We start from the raw sequence: 14,831 nt of genomic DNA, 5'->3' as shown, positions 1-14,831 counted from the left end.
CAGATCTTTAGAGATAAACTTCACACACGCCGAAGCTCGGTCTGCACTGGCCGTTGGCCTTCAACATCCCCGACCCCCAGTACTGCATCTGGCCCACAGCGGAGGCACCAAACGCGGCGTGAGATTAAGCAGAAGGGGGGTAAGCGTGAGCATATCCGGGCTAGCCAGCCTAGCCCCACAATAAACTTGATTACATTCGATTACTGCTGTTGTGTCTTTGTTTGCGCTGTGTACTCAACGCGCGTCACTGACGCTTTTATTTTATTTTAAAAATAATGCTATTATCAACACTTACTTTTAACTCGTTCATCTCGACAGCTGTAATGGTACTTTGCATGTGTTACAAAGTTGGTAATAATGATGAAGACGGACTCGGTGTGACTGGGACTCGTGTTTATTCAGAACTCTCAGATACAAACACAATAAACTCACGCTGACTGACAGCGCTCTCATAACTCAGTAGTTACTATAAATAACTTTGTTAGCAATCGCTCCGTCTCTGGTACATTAGTGATGTCCGGTTCGCGAACGATCTTTCTTTTGAACCAGTTCTTTTTAGTGAACCGAATCAGTTCACCAAATCGGACTGAATCGTTCTAAACGGTTCGCGTCTCCAGTCAGCGCTGATCCATAATTTACTAAAGTTACTAACTTTCTGACATGAGTGACAGTCCCTCCGACTAGAAATAAACTAATAACCTGAAGTATATGCTGTAACTACAACAGTTCAGACATGCTGAGAACTGATGTGAAGTGAACTCAGGTCCATCCGTCTCTCTGGCAGCAGCTCGTGCCTGCTCGTGCCTCATAGACCTCGTTAAACCACGCCCCCTCCGCTCATTTAAAATGCAAAGATGTCAGCCAATCACAACAGTGGGCGTTTTTACTGAAGTCTCACAGCAGACACGCCTCTTGAAGCAGGGCATTCAGCCACAGGGCAAACAGCAGTATTGAAAAAATGCCTTTTATTTCTAAATTAGGACATTTTATGATGTAAAAGTCATACTTACAATATAAGTACACCTCAGGAAACATTATAAAATAATAGAAAAATGCCATGCCATGGGACCTTTAAGGAAAGGAAAGGAAAGGAAAGGAAAGGAAAGGAAAGGAAAGGAAAGGAAAGGAAAGGAAAGGAAAGGAAAGGAAAGGAAAGGAAAGGAAAGGAAAGGAAAGGAAGTACAAAATTAAGGGACTTTGTGTTTCAAGCAAAAAAAGAGAAAAGACAGTAAAAAGAATGCCAGGTCAAAAAAAAAGAAAAAAAAAAAGAAAAGAGAGTAAAAGGACCGACAGATCAAAAAACAAAACAAAACAAAACAAAAGAGAGTAAAAGGAATGACAGATCAAAAAACAAAACAAAATAAAAAAAGAGCGTTGAAGGGAATGACAGATAAAAATAAATAAAATAAAAAAAGAGTAAAAGGAATGACAGATAAAAAATGAAACAAAAACAAAGGAGAGCAATGACATCTACAAAAAAACTAAAGAGAGTAAAAGGTAACAGATGAAAACAAAATAAAACAAAAGAGAGTGAAAGGAATGACAGATGAAAACAAAACAAAAGAGAGTGAAAGGAATGACAGATAAAATCGAAAGAGTAAAAGGAATGACAGATAAAAACAAAACAAAAGAGAGTAAAAGAAATGACAGATAAAAAACAAAAGAGAGTAAAAGGAATAACAGATAAAAACAAAAGAGAGTAAAAGGAATAACAGATGAAAACAAAACAAAACAAAAGAGAGTGAAAGGAATGACAGATAAAAAATGAAGCAAAAAAGAGAGTCATGGGAATGACAGATTAAAAAATGAAACAAAGAGAGTAATGACAGAACAAAAAAGTAAAAGGAATGACAGATCAAAAAACAAAACAAAACAAAACAAAAGAGAGTACACGAAAACGGGGGGTAAAAAACGACAGTACATAACAAAATAAATGTGTGCTGAAATTTGACAGAAAAAAATGTAGCACAATAAGGTTTCATTAGTTAACTACATTAGTTAACGTTAACTAATAATGAACCGCACTTATAAAGCGTTTATTAATCTTTGTTAATGTTAATTTCAACATTTACTAATACTTTATTAAAATCTTGGTAACATTAGTTAATGCACTGTGAACTGACATGAACAAACCATGAACAGCTGTATTTTTATTAACTAACGTTAACAAAGATGAATAAATACAGTAACAAATGTACTGCTCATGGTTAGTTTGTGTTAGTTAACAAATGAAACCTTATTGTAAAGTGTTACCGAGTTACTCTTCTTAAACTGCACTTCTGAACGTTACACTATACGTTTAAATGCTTTACCAACCCAGCAAATCGTGTTTAGATCGACCGGTTCACAAAAGCTCTGGTCATGACTCTAGACAAACAGACCACAACTCTCTTGTCCACTGAACCCAAAAGGGAAGATTACATTAAACAAGTGCGATCACATTTCATTCATTATTCATTATAATTCATGTGTTAAATGAAGCGGCAAAGATAATGCTTTTATAAATGCTGGGACTCCCTGCAATAAAAATATACTGTATGGTGTAATATAATTTACTCCCAGCGTTAAAAATATATTAGGTAAATAACCTTCTACCGTATGTCCTGCTAAACGGAGCAGACGGACGCTGAGGACATTCACAGGAAATGCTTGAGAAAGTCCATTAAAGTTGTCTTCTGCTAATTAGTCCCGCTAAAGGCCTCCCTGTAGAATCCACAAAATGCAAGTCATTCTGCAGCCATTCCCTTCTTCCCGTCCTCCCCCCATCACGATCTTGCCTAATCATCATCGCCATTAAAAAATCCATAACGACAAGAATCTGTTGAGCTGCATGCGGTACATGATAAAATCAGTCATCTTGTAGAGCACCATTTTGATTGACAGCAGACTGCAGACCCATTACTGTGGGCGGATCAGAGGGAAAAGAGAAAAGCTGCTCTAACATGATGAATAAGGCACACAACATTAACTGCATTATGTAGCGATTAGCAGTTACGGCTAATGATGGCCAATAGGTTGCTAAATGATTCAAAAATAATGTTTCAATTTAGTGCCATTGGAAAATGTGGTCGAACAAAGCTCAGGGCTCTTCAGTCGGTCGGTGTGAAAATGAACGCTGGGCCAAGGTGTATTTTGAAATGGCTACATAAATGAAGTGCGTTGAAATAGCTCAGTATTATGCAAAAGCAAACAGAAATCACAAAAACAACAATACGCAAGTAAAATATTGTATTAACAAATGACATGTTTCTGCTTTTAACAGCTTCACTAAAATTATCGTTAAAACCCCTTAGAATACAGTGTTACACGTTACATGAAGTAACTATTGTAATAACTAGAAATTATGCATAATGCAACTAACCTAATCCTATCCATAACCCATATTAAAATGACTCAGTACTTATTAGAGTGTAACAAAGACACCTTAAAATAAAGGGTTGCACTTTCATTGTTACAGTGTAATTATATTTAAGTACTGGGTAATATTAAGTAACTACATGTACTATAGGTTAGAATGAGGGTTTTGTTGGTGGTTAGTTGCATGTAATTATGCATAATTTACTGTTATTACTATAGTACGCAAATGTAACATATGTAACAAAGACACTGTAAAATAAAGTGTTACCAAGTAAAGTGTAACACTTTATTTTAAGATTAAACATTTAAGTACTGAGTAATATTAATTAACTATATGTACTTACTAAAGGGTTATGTATAGGATTAGGGTTTGGTTTAGGGTTAGTTGCATACATTTATGCATAAATTATAGTTATTACTATAGTACGTACATGTAACATTGACACTGTAAAATAAAGTGTTACCAAATAAAGTGTAACCATATATTTTTGTATGATAACATATTTCTAAACAATCAAAGTTCTGCATGACTGAAATCATTATTTCATATATTTTATTTTGTAATCAAGTGATTAACTACTAAGTTCTATTGTAGATTTATAACCACTTTTAAATCCAAATTAAATTAAGAATTTGGAATTAACTGTGATTTTGCTTCTTAAAGATGTATCTGTACAGTTTCACAATTCCAAAATGGACAAAATAGGATCTGTTCATATGACAACATATGTTTTTACAAGCAATTTTCAACTTTTTTATAAGTTATACAAGATTCAACTAATTTAAAGTCAGTTTTATGCAAATTAAGTTGAAAGTACTTAAACATCCAAGTTGATTGTACTTAAAAATTGAAGGCAGCAAGTTTTTCATGATAATTTATTTAGTTAACCAACAACATGTAATGCACTGAAATAAATAAACAGCTGTCAAAATGTTAATAAATTGAAAGTTCATGTATTTTCGATTCAGTCTTGGCACCCTCAAAAGGCGCCTTTTAGTCAGTCGCAGGAAGCGAGAAGATTTAGCCGAAGCTTAAAAAGACTGAATTTATTTGATTGATAATCTGATTACCGGCGAACACAGCGCGAGTAGAGAGAGACCGAGGGAATAAAAGAAACGAAAGGAAGCCTGCATGCTGTCGGGGTTATATTTGCTGAAAAGATCTCGTGGCATGCCAGCCTGGTGCTTTCACACCATTCAAAGACGCTCTCACACACAGTGACACAATGGACACGCGGCTACTCTTCTACCTGTCAGTCTAAACAAAGAGAGGAAAGGAAATACAACTGTGCTTCACAACAGACACTATGCTGTAGAGCCGGGGCAGCGGAAAGTAGGAAAAAGCACACATAGGATCATTTATTCATATATTCGAGTTTTAATGTAGGACATTTTCATGTACTTATTTTTGTACACGTTTGATGTAGCTTTATAAGGAATTAATTAGAGCATTTTTGCTTTAAATTTGTTTTGTCATGCACTGTAAATCCCAAAAAGTTGGCAAAACTAAACAAAAATGAGTTAATCAGTTACATAAAAAAAATTAAGTCAAGAAATGTTATGTTTAAGTAAGCACAACTTTTGTACTCACACATTTTATTGCTCTTAAGTTTTGTGAACTCAAAAGCAAAAGAAAGTTTTAAATACTCATAAAAGTTCATTTGATTGAACTTGTTTAATTTGAGTTGGCTTAACTCAAACCAATTAATTGTTTTGAGCGTTAGGGTTTAAAAAATGAGAAAAACTGTTAAACTGGTCTTGGGTCCTAAACTGTTGTCCCCTTAAAATAAATAAATTTAGAAACACTTTAAAAACAATCGAAGAAAAAAATTAAGTTAATAATTAAAATCAATTAGACTTGAACTAATATAAGTTATATCTATATATTACAAGTATACTTGTATAACAGCTATGCCAAATATTAAATATATTTTTGTGAAAACATTGCAAACCAGTCCAGTTCTGCTCTTCAGAGAATGGCTAATTTGTCCAAACAGAAGTCCAATTTTTTTTATTTGGATTCATTTGGTTTTAAAAAAGTTCATAATTGATCATATGGAGGTATTGTTGCAGATTTACATGAATCTTCACTACAGCTAAAATACTATTTTAGCATGTTGTTATAGTGTAGCTTTATAATGTTGATGTGTTTTATCTGTGTCAGTTGATATTTTTGAGCTCCTGTTCATAATGATGAAAGCATAAACGACATGAAAAAATTTGCGATTTACATCACTTGTTTATGAGGTTTTCAGTGATGTATATGAGTTGGTTTTATGTAAGAAAATCATTAAAATATGGACAAAATGAGATATTATTATGGCAATACTTACACGTTTGAGGATCCACATGGTCTTGTGTATCTTCATTCAGGAAGCGCCATTCTGGCTGCTGAAAAAAATAAAAACACAAAAATAAAAACACAAGGGACATTATTATTTAAACGTTACTGAGATAAAAATATCAAACAGGCAGAAATATTTGGGAAGGCTGTTATAATGTCTCAAATGTATTTAAAAAGTGGTGAACTCTAATTAAAAATATAACGCCAATTTCAGTTTCTAAAGGGAGATTCGGTTGACAGATTTTAAACAGAAGGTTAAATCTGCATGAAATGATTTGGAAATGCAGTACAGGAATCCGGAACGCTAGCTTGAGGACAATCTATGAGACAGCATTTCCAGTCCAACACACACATTTGAATACAAAGTTCGGCATGTGGGGGTTTGAACATTTGATCAGCACATTTGGAGCACCTTTTCCACTGTGACGGAGTGAGAGTGACAGAGAAGAGACAAATACGGCAGGCAGAGAGCAAGAGAGAGAGAAAGGTGAAGTAGGAGGACATGAACACAAACAAACAAACAAACAAACAGAAAGGTAAGACAGTAGAAGAGGGCAACAGTGTATTTCTGGCTTTGTCCATGAGGGGGATGGTCAACCGCAGCCAGACTCGTTTTTCAAAGTTAACAGTGTCATTAATCACCTGGCTCACACTCGGGCTCGATATCAGATTTAAGCCATATGATTACACTCATTGATTGAGCGGAGGTTTTCTCCAGCTGCCTGCTCGCTGCTGTTCCGGCCCGATTGTTTATTAATTGACTAAACGATTCAAGGACAAAAGCTGACAAACTGGACCATGAATAATTCTCCCTTCACTTGCACTGCAAGAATCACATGAATGTATTAGTCAGGCTATAATTTTTATGAAGAGAAGATTCACTCTAATGGACTTATGATTTGTGATCGCATGACGTCGGATGCAGCAATGACTCATTTTATCATCACTGAATATGAAATATTGTTCTGTGTTTCCAGAGAAATCCCCTAAAATGTTCCCTCAAATAGAGCATCACTTATATGTTTGTTAAATAATTACTTGTATTATTGTATTATACTGATATATGTCAAATAGATATAGATAGATTAGATAGATTCGGATTCGGATTCGGATTATAAATATTAGATGAATGGATTAGACATTGATAGATGGATGGATGGATAGAAATATTAGATGGATGGATTAGAAATATTAGATGGGTGGATTAGAAATATTAGAAAGATAGATAGATAGATAGATAGATAGATAGATAGATAGATAGATAGATAGATAGATAGATAGATAGATAGATAGATAGATAGATAGATAGATAGATAGATAGATAGATAGATAGATAGATAGATAGATAGATAGATAGATAGATAGATAGATAGATAGATAGATAGATAGATAGATAGATACATAGATAGATAGATAGATAGATAGATAGATAGATAGATAGATAGATAGATAGATAGATAGATAGATAGATAGATAGATAGATAGATAGATAGATGATGGATGGATGGATGGATGGATGGATGGATGGATGGATTATAAATATTAGATGGATGGATTAGAAATATTAGATGAAATATTAGATGGGTGGATTAGAAATATTAGATGAATGGATTAAACATATTAGATGGATGGATGAGAAATATTTGATAGATGGATGGTTGGATGGATGGATGGATGGATGGATGGATGGATGGATGGATGGATGGATGGATGGATGGATGGATGGATGGATGGATAGATGATGGATGGATTAGAAAAATTAGATGGATGGATTAGAAATATTAGATAGATAGATGGATGGATGGATTAGAAATATTAGATGGGTGGATTAGAAATATTAGATGGATGGATTAGAAATATTAGATAGATAGATGGATAGATGGATAAATGGATGGATGGATTAGAAATATTAGATGGATGGATAAGAAATATTAGATGGATGGATTAGAAATATTAGATGGGTGGATTAGAAATATTTGATGAATGGATTAGATATATTAGATAGATGGATGGATGGATGGATGGATGGATTAGAAATATTTGATAGATGGCTAGATGGACGGATGGATGGATGGATTATAAAGATGGATGGATTATAAATATTAGATGTGGATTATAAATATTAGATGGATGGATTAGAAATATTAGATGGATGGATTAAAAATATTAGATGGATGGATTAGAAATATTAGATAGATAGATCTATCGAACGACAAATATACTATTTTATGAACAATTTTTATAAACGGAACATTTAACTAAAGACTTGATTTTTGTGTGTATCAATCACTTTTAATACTGAGATCGTAAAGAAAATAGCATTATCAAAAAAGCAAAACATTAAATATACATATTTAGTTGATCAGCTATATGTTATTTATAAAGCTTAGCATTTACACACTTGAAACTGATCTTGTTTCTGGAGTGCCTATGAATCAGGTGACGGCTGTAGACACACACAGCATGAAACACACACACAGCAGAGCTCAGCACAGCTCTCAGCAGCGGGACTGTCTAGCACAGCTGTTTTCCTCTATGAGGCACACGCATGTTGATTATTTCACAGAACGCCATTAGTGACTTTAAAAGATCGTCTGTGGTGTGGACTACAGGCGGAGAGACGGTTAAGTGTTCAGTACATTAACCTTCTCTCTTTCAGATCATGGCTGGCTTCCTCCATGCTAATTCAATCTGGGAGACGTCTTGCATTACAGGGAATGGGATTCCTCGTTTTTATACAGTATATGATTCATACATGAGTATAAATGTGTTAATTATAAAAATGACTGAGGACTGAAGCATTTTCGCCTAGATAATTACAATGAATTCCATCACACTGATGATTTTAATTGAGATCTTCAGAGATAAAGAAACGCTTACAGCTCGGTGGAAGCTGATAAAAGAATATCTGTCCACATCCTTTTAAAATTAGGATAAGAAATTGGAGCAGCCGAAAAGGAGACTTTAATTTTACAGAATTATTGCGACACCCAGGGGTATGGAGCAAATGATTGCTGCCTGTTCTAAATTGTGTAAAAATATAGTTTGCCATACGGACTAGGCCGTCACTGCCGCTGCTGGGGCAACCTGTATCATTATCTAGATCAACACATCGCTCTACATAAAGAGTGACTCAGAGTGTAATAATGTTTAGAAGATAATTATTCATGAGCAGTTCAGTGCAGTGTGATGAAAATAACCGAAGAAAGAGCTGAGGGGAGAAACAACTGAAGACACACATGACAAGAGTGTTAAAGACAGAACTGACAGAACGGCGATTAACATTTTAAACCCCTCCCAGAGATCAGACTCTTCCCTCATCTGCCTCCAGAGCCCTTGACACTCAAGGGATTATTTTTCATTTCATTTCACAGGAGTCAAGCGAAGGCTGTTTCTCACAGAGGGAATTAAGAACATTTGAACATGTGTATATGCGTGTGTTTGTACAGGTGAAATGATCAAAGGAAAACGAAATGTCCGTTGTTGGAGATTCACTTTCATAAAGCTGGTGTCCATATGAAACATAATACTGGTTTCCCCATCAGTACCAGAGAAATTTCTTTATAGTATAGAGCCAGGGTGTATCCAAACTCGGTCCTGGAGAGTTTAGCTCCAACTTGCCTCAACACACCTGCATGGAAGTTTCTAGTATCCCTATAAGAACTTGATTAGCTGGTTCGGGTGTGTTTAATTGGGGTTGGAGCTAAACTTTGCAGGACAGTGGATCAGGATCGGGCACCCCTGGTATAGTGTGTTACAACTATGGGAACATTTATGTCCAACAGGTTTTTAATATATAGTTATTATTATAACAACAACAACAGATTTGAACTTTTATTACATCATTGTCAACTTTATGTATGTTGTACCCATATATTTTCAATATGAAAAATTCATCAAAAATATTGGTTTAATAAAAAAAAAAGCTATAATTGTCAAAACCAATTCAATACGCTTATTTATATTTTGACCACATCAAACAATTTTTGCCACAAAGTTTAACAAACAAATTAAGTAAAACTAGTTTTTTTTCCCAAAAGTGAATGAACATTTGTGACAGTGAAGAGCATACTGGAGATTATATAGCAGATTATTGTTGTTATTATTATTATGTTGTCAAATTAAGTGTGTTGGATATGATTTAATTGTGTGTATTTTGGATACATAACATTCTAGCTATTGAATTAGCCTTAGTAAATATATTTTATTTGAATATTATATAGGCATGTATGTATATGTATAAACATATGTATTTTAATATAGTAACATTTCACACATGTCAATTAGTAGACTCTATAGACTGTCTGCTTTATACACTCAAAACATTTCAAGTAATGCCAAAATTCCATCAAATTGAATAATCCTTACATATTTTAATTGAATAATTGAACAATTCTTAATCAATTATTTAATTAAAATATTTAAGGATTATTCATTTCAATTTGATGGAATAAAAAATAAAAAAAGGCTTAACATTTTTATGTGTTGATGTATCTGCTAACACTTTGTTTTGACGGTCCCCCAAAAGACATTCTACTAACTACAAAGCCCCTTTTACAAAGAGCATTGATCCCAGAAAATTGACATGAAAATGCTAGAGTGCCTTCTGTGTGAACGCAAACACGTCCCAGGATTGATCCCAGGATAGGGACCTATAACATTGCCTGGATCAGCCCCAGAACGCAGCCTGTGTGAATAAAAGACAGGATCAATGCCGTAACGGATGTCTCTTGGTGATGACGCTGAAGCTGAGATCATTCACCAGCTTAGTGGAACAGTACGCAATACTCTAAAAAAATGCACGAGCGTGGTTTCTCGAGAGAAACCGCAGATCATAAGCAAGCTTAAGACAATGCGGAGACATTACACATCACATCTATGGCACATGTCTTTACAGGATGGATGTGAACGCACGCACAGATTCCAAAAAAATCACTGGCAGTGTGAATGAACCAAAATCAAATGATCTCGGTACAAATCCCAGGACACTTTATCAGTGTATTTTCTCTGTGTGAATGCAAGTACATGCCAACTTGTTCTACTAACTCTAACCCTAACCCTAACAACTAATACTCTTACATGTATAGTTAGTTGACATGTATGTGCAAAATTACTTATCATTTCCACAACAGGATGTTATCTAAATCTCCACAGAAGTACCCATATTTGAATCATACTACTATTAAAATACATTATTGAATCCACATTTTTCTTATATTCCACAGTCAGAATTCATGGAAAGGAAGCATCTGTTATCCTCAAGCAGCAAATGTAAAATCGCTGACAGTTTGTGGCTAAGTTTGGGCCCAGCAGCAGAAAATCCCCCACTGAGGAGGTATGGGTGTGAAATCCATTTAAGAATGCCGCGGGCACAAGCAATGTCATCCTGTAGAAAACAGGCTGTGCAAACTAGTGCTACAAGCCCTTTGTGTGTCACTCTATCACAACTGTGCAGGGTAGAGCAGGATCTAATGTGTTTGATGGCTGAACCGGATAAAGTGTGAAGGTTAGTTGTGCGAATATGAATGTGCAATTGTTTTTTATACGGTGAAGAGAAAGGGTCAGTGCAGAGCCAGAGAGGGAGTGCAGAAGAGAATTACTTCAAAGCTGCGGTTATTCAGGTCTTGCCGTCTATTAAAGCACAGATATTAAGAGCGCGTGAAGAGCTCTTCTCTGGATTAGAGAGCCACGGCAATTCGGGTTTCACGGCAGCCGTTTCCGAAATCTGCTCTGATCCTCGCTTCACATAAACCCGCAGAAGAACAGTTCAATGGGATATCAACATTGATTTAGGACAAAATGTTCATCTTTGTTACCCAATGTCCATTTTGTTTGCCTGTTTTGCCTCGAGTGCACTATTTCATTATTACCATCACAGTTTGTCTCATGGCATTCCATGAAAAATGCCAATTATCCTTGTGTCATAATCCCAGTGTCGACACACTCATGATGTCGACAGCACACTAATGCCATGTAACTAATCCTCTTATACACTGGCAATGCAATTTCACTGCATAAATATTGACTGTTTTTAAAATTATCAGCTACATTATTCATAAATGACAAAGCAGAACTCTTTGGGATTTGGACATGCACATTTGTGGAGTCAAAGAACAGTATTTTGAAGAATATAAAGAAGAGTCGAGCCGGGGTGTGTTTCCCGAAATCATCGTTAGCCAACTATGGCCGCAAGTTCCATTGATCCCTGGGAAAGACGGAACTTGTGACCATGGTTGCTTTTGGACCAGTAACTCCAAAATCTTCGAAGAAAATTTTCCGAGATATAGAAAGTCACCAGAAAATGGCTCCAGGTATAGAAAAAAGAAAAACTGTTTAATTTGCAGAGACTCATATAAGTAGAACATTTATAGGGTAATTTCGAAATTAGCAACATTGCTCAACCAACCCAATCTCATGAGAAAATGTAACTATTTTATGTACTGGCAAATAATGGTGAAGTTGAATGAATTTTCTTGATTTAAGTCATATGAAAATACGATTTTTAGAAAAAAAGTTAGTATGACGTTAGCTGTAGACTAAGTCTTCATGGGTCCACTTGGATCCGAGTGGGTTCGGGTCCAAAACTTCAACGAGTGGCTCCAAGAAGACCTGAATTCTTTTAAACTATGTCGTGCATTAGACAAAATTTGATTTAAGTTCTCTATATATCCGCACTTCTATGTGCAATGGACTCTAGTATGCATGGTTGCTCCACATTTTTGCCTACCGTTTCAACGAGCGCCGTCTGCCTGGATTTTAGCCTCACTGCTTGCAAGATCTTCCACGGATTATGGTGAATGATGCCAATTGAAGTGGCATCTCTTATACACCCTCTAGTAAAAAGGAGAAGGGCTTTAAATCGGATGTTTCGAGTTATGTAGACAATTCTGAGGGCAAGTATTCTCAAGATAACAAGCTAGCTAACTTCGTCTGTGACAGTTCATACTCTTATGTGTTGCGTTTTCTTTTTAACCTTTAAGAAGTGGTAAGAAGTGATTCGGGTTGATTTGGGCCGGGTTCAGATTTTTGAACCTGAGAAGACCTATACCATAAACCTTAACCTAAACTTCAGTTCTCACAAAAACATACTTCGCTACCAATTCACCAAAATGTAAAATAGTTATAAATTGCCGGCTTAACCAATAGCGACCAATGACAGTTGTTGAGTGTTTAAAAAACCTGTTTGATGACATGAAAACATTCATTATTTTGGCTATTCCATTTGTTGACACTAGTGGCACAGATTTTATCTACAAAAAAGAAAAATACAAAAGCTTACAATGCTATCCTAAAATGTCCCAATTAATTCCAACAAAAATCAGATAGATTTCACTAATTTTAGGCTTTCACTCTCCCCAGCTCAACTTCGAAACTGAATTTTAAATCAATTTCTCAATCCCAATTTCCCCGGACATCTGTTAGGCGCGCTGTCTAGGGCAGAAAAAGGTAGCTCCTACTGAAGATAAAATCTAGTAAATCTTCAGCAGTTTTAACATGGATTTGTAGTGTGATTTACGCCACTGACCCTTTTGTAGCATGTTAAGCTGTAGAAATGAAAATACAGGGAGGGGGAGGGGGAGATAGATGAACTGAGGGGAGGGATGGAGTGAGTTCATATGAGGCTGAGTCTACAGTTCAAGCCAAATTCTTCCACTCTACTGAACACAGAACCGATGACTCCGTGAACTACAAAGCATTGAGAAATATGGCTGAGGATTGCCAGTAGTGTTCTCATATATTTCATTTAAAGTAGATCACTACTCCCGACTAGTCGATTTTTTTAACCCTTATGTAATTTACTCCCCTCCTTCTCATCCTTTAAACCTTCTTAGTATTCCTCAATCAATTCATTATAAACAATATAACCAGACAAAACAATTTAATTATAAAAGAATGCCTGTTTTCCCATTCATTTCTTGTATTAAAAAAAAATAATAATTGTATAGAGTCTCTAACAACCCAAGGTGTGTAATATTGTAAGTATATTTTCTCTTCACAACAATAATTGAATCTTTGATGACTGAATAAGTTCAATTCACTTTTATTCCACAATGTGGTAATGTCTGATACATAATGATGAAGTGATTTCACTCATAGTTACCGCAGGCAGAAAACAAAAGAATAGGAAGTCTCATCGGCAAAACTTGAAATGGCTCAGTTATTTACTGCAAAGAAGGATTGAACACAATCAAATATCACTGTCACTTGATGGTGGATCTGGTGAAGAAGCTGTCAGCATTCAAAATAGATTTTTGATTTTAGAGATGTTGAAAATGATAGAAAATGTTTGAGATCGCGAATATGAGCCAGAAGCTAAATGTACTGGGAAATGAGCTCTGATGAGGACAGTGATGATGGTATAAAACATCTGCTCAAAAAGCTCCAAAAGGTATCAAAATATGCTTTATTTTATTCTTCTATATTTTATTAGAGATCCATCCATGTTAGATATAGACCAGGGTCCCTAAAGACCCGAATATGTAATAATGATCGGTGAAACATTCATGCATTTAAGGGTTAAGGGAGGGTACAACTGTGTGCGTTGTACTAAAATATGTATTTTAAAATAAGCTGAAGAATGCAAATACACCAAATTCACTGTACATCCAAATCATCTTAGAAGAAAATTTCATGGAAATAGTTTCTATCTATATATCTTTATCTACATTACATTCTTTTCTCTTGTGAATCAGCATTTTCAGACAAAGCTAAACATGGGTGAGTCAATTGGACCAAAAAGCAAAAGATTTGCTCCTAATAAGGAACAAAAGGGAAGTATTGTGTTGTGTACCAAGTCCTGTTCTTCAGATAAGAACGGTGCACAATACCTCCTCACAGTTCTGGCACCGGCATCTGAAAGCTGAAAAAACCCTTCTCTGATAAAGGCTCTTACAGTTTGTAGAGCTACGAACAGATAAAACCAAGGTGAAACCTATTAAAAATAGCTCAATTAAACCTCAATCAAACCCAGCCTTGTCAAACAGAACTAATATTATCCTTGCCATAATAATTACGAAAATTTCCCACCAATAACTCCCGTGGTGATACCTCACCTTTTGATATGGAAATAGGCGAGCACGGATTCGGCACATTTCCGCTAGGCAGTTGAGGAGGACAATGAGAGGAGGGA

Source organism: Gobio gobio (assembly GCF_949357685.1).
Source record: "Gobio gobio genome assembly, chromosome: 15".
In the NCBI taxonomy this organism is placed as follows: Eukaryota; Metazoa; Chordata; class Actinopteri; order Cypriniformes; family Gobionidae; genus Gobio; species Gobio gobio.
The sequence above is the reverse complement of the archived record's forward strand: the minus strand, read 5'-3'. Positions refer to the sequence as shown.